This window comes from Camelus ferus, chromosome 14 (assembly GCF_009834535.1).
Source record: "Camelus ferus isolate YT-003-E chromosome 14, BCGSAC_Cfer_1.0, whole genome shotgun sequence".
Classification (NCBI taxonomy): Eukaryota; Metazoa; Chordata; class Mammalia; order Artiodactyla; family Camelidae; genus Camelus; species Camelus ferus.
In genome coordinates, this window is record NC_045709.1 from 45,046,654 (window position 1) to 45,050,131 (window position 3,478).

Sequence of the window (3,478 nt, forward strand, 5' to 3'; positions counted from 1 at the left end):
CAAAGAAAGGGAACCTAGATGTGCAAGTGGGGCTTCATTTCCATTTATATCCCTTATTGAGGGTTAAACATAATTTATTAAAAACAGCTCTGCTAAATGAAAAATTTTAAAAACACTGAGTTAAGGTATAATAGGCTATAATATTCATAGCATTTTGCCATCAGAAATAGAAATTTGAAGGTAATTTTTGAAAATGAAAATTATTTAATTTCCATTAATAAAATTTAAATAACTAATCTGTATTAAATTGGTATTTTCTATAACTTCCTCAAAGTTAATAATTATCTAGAAATGTGCAATATATTCTGAGGATGAGACATGGGAAGCATCAATATTTTCTAGGATTACTTAACACGTCCCTATTTGTCTCATTATCAAAGTGCAAAACCACGTTATTTTTGACCCTAAAATTTCCCAGAGAATTAAATATTCATAATGGAAAATTTGAATTTGGGGGAGATCATGGAATAGATTTGAGTGAACATTTGCTACTGCGTGTGTTTTGTCTCTTAGGTAAATTTCTAATCTCTCTCTCAATCCCCTGCCAACGTCATTGGTTCCTGCAAGACCCTTCTTGTGTTCATGTTTTATTCCCTTTGTTTGCATTTCCCACTCTAAACCTCCGCCTTATAAGAAACCTATTTTCAGTGCTAAATGTGTATCCTTTTTGTTTGTGTCTGTTCTTACAAAATGGTTCTTATTTTATGTGGTTTTTTTTTTCTTTTTTTTACTTACCTACACGCGTGAATGGAATTTGATTCTATATCTTAAATTGTTTTTTTTTTTTTCATTTTTCTTTTTCTTTCGTTTTTTTTTTTAATCTTGGCAGCATTTTTTAAAAGACCCATTTCTTTCAGCGTGTACACAGTTCATTGCTTCTAACTCATGCATAGTTCTTGGGGTACCTCCACCACCATTTTGTCTTAATTTCTTTATATTAAATTTAAAAGAGAAATGCTAATCCTACAGTTGTGATGATTTGAGATAATGTATCTAAACCTTTCTCATAGTTCATGATTTACTAAAGATAGTAAGTGGTCACCAATATGAGCTTAAGATGGGGTGGTACATAGACAACAAATTAGGATCGTCTTTCAACTCTACCGTTCATTGCCTGTGTGACCTTAAGTTAATTCATATTACTAGAGCTTCAATATCCCCTTTTGTTAAAAATGTATGAAATTTACTTTCAGGGTTATTTGAAGATTAGAAAAGATGATTATAACTGCTGATAATTGTCAGTGATGACACATTATAGATGCTTAATGTCGGTTTTAAGAAAGTGAGAGTCTTGAGTGTTAATGTGTCACTCTAGCTTTCCAGGGACTAGTATAATGCATGGAACAGAGTATGCAATAAACACATTTAATGAATCAATTAATAGAAATAGAATCTAGTGTCTGAAACATTAAGATGATGATATAAAAAGGCAATTTATATAATAGATTCCATTTACTCAGTTGAAAATATGGACATTCTCAGCTACTTTACATTGCAATATCTCATTGAATCCCCACCCTACTGTGGTGGATACTGTTATTACCTCTTTTTTACAATTGAGAAAAAGGTGAAGTAATTTTCCTCAAATTGTAGTCCTATGCAATTCAAACTAAGCTGCTTGGAATAGAGGACACAGTCTACTCCATACGAACTGCTGCCTATCTTTTGAAAAACTACTCTTATGTGGATGATATAGTCTGGTTGAAGGGAGATTAACTTCAATGTAGTATGCAATTACATAAGCTCACAATACTTGTATGCATTTACAGGATGAGCCAAGAATTTAATCCCAAACACACATTGAGCACAGATACAACTCCTATACAAGTATGAGAGAAGAAAGGGCAGGACAGGAGTTTTTTAGTGAAAGGTGTGCATGGGTGTCCAGGTTCAGTTTGGATTGTGTCTTGTTAGCGGGATGTCGTTAAAGGTTTTAATAAAGGAATGCAGTGATAAAATGTGTCCTGTTATAAAAACAATTCTGAAGTCTGCATATAGACTAGATTGAAAGAATAAAAGATGAAATTTTAGGTTTACAGCAGAAAAATTATTTCAGAAATTCAGACAGGAAAACAAAGTCAGTTACTGGTATTAAGAAAAACGTATGGGTAAATTTTAGAGATAAATTTTTACAATAAAAATATTTGGTCAGTAGCGTTGCTGTCAAACAAAATAGTCAATAAGGACAGAACCGCTTTGAGGAGAATTGAACAAGTACTATTATAAACACATTAACTTTGAGATGTCATGGTGATATCCTTTGAGGAGAAGATGTCATGTGGGGAGGTAGCAATACTGAAGTTCAGCTCAAAGCAAAACCTGTAGAGGTGATTAAGGCCATTCTAAGAGGGTGTACAGGCATGGAATTTTGATCAGTGGTCTGCAATGTGCAGACGTGAGTGTGAGGATGCACAGACTTTACATGTATAATTTCCCCTAACGGATTCCTTTTTATTATTTGAAAATTCTTAGACTCTATTTTTTCTATTTTCAGACTTATTTTCAGCAGAGATCTTTTAAATCTTTGTAGGTATTTTTTATTATAAAAAATGCATGCTCTCTAAATAAAAAATTTTAAGAAAATATGGAAGCTGTGAACATATGATACTCTCCTCTGCCTGATCTGTTCTTTTTCCCTGAATGTAATTCTCCAGGGATAAGAACTGCTCACAATCTGGTGTATAGCTTTATGCATCTATCTTTAATACATTGTTTCTCTCCAAACAAATGAAATTATCATGAAATGCTGTGGTACATGATCAAGAATAGCATTACTATTACCATCTCATGACATCCAGAATACTTTCCCATTGGATTAAATAAAAATATAGGCTGCCATTTGGATTATGGTGGCATTTGAATTATGAACATCTCTATATTTTCACACTGGACTTAGTTAAAAGAGAGGAAAGAAGGAAGGAAGGGGCGAGCTCATCTTTTAGATTTAGTCACTGTGCAAAATATAAAGCTGTTAAAAAAAAAAAAAGAGCTGCAGTAATACTTTTTGGCCAGAGATTTAGCAGTGTAAGCATGGAGCCAGCAGAACTATAAGAGTACTTTATAACAGTCCATCCTGAAAACAAGTGTGAAAAATAAGCTCAGTTTGAACAAGGTTGGACACTAATTAAATCTTGGATTTGCCCCAGTCCTTGCCTTCAAGCATCTTATAATTTGCTTATCAGGCAGTCAGACTGAAAAGAGCTACACGTGATTTGGCACAATTGGGTGAAGGTATTTGTTCTGAAAGTGGTTGAGTTAAATTGTGGCTTGGCAGAAAGAAATACAATAGATGAGATGCCCTTTGATACATGACAGCTGACCACCAACACCTGCAAAATGACATTTCTTCTGGTATTTTGAAACTAGCCATAGAGAAATAGACACTAAATTTCTTTCAACGTGCAACTGGGTAAGAATTCCCGTATCACCGTTTGTGGCCAGCTTCTGGACTTACACAAGTACCTGTGTTCTCACACCA

General features: G+C 33.8%; 1 long non-coding RNA gene across 1 annotated transcript; it reads right to left on the minus strand.

Moving 5' to 3' along the window:
• Positions 1 to 263: 263 nt before the first annotated feature.
• On the minus strand, positions 264 to 2,242 carry LOC116668500. The gene is made up of 3 exons (XR_004325601.1): positions 2,231 to 2,242; positions 1,978 to 1,981; positions 264 to 526 (listed from the first exon to the last, which is right to left on the minus strand). It is a non-coding gene; the product is annotated as an uncharacterized LOC116668500 (long non-coding RNA).
• Positions 2,243 to 3,478: the final 1,236 nt, after the last annotated feature.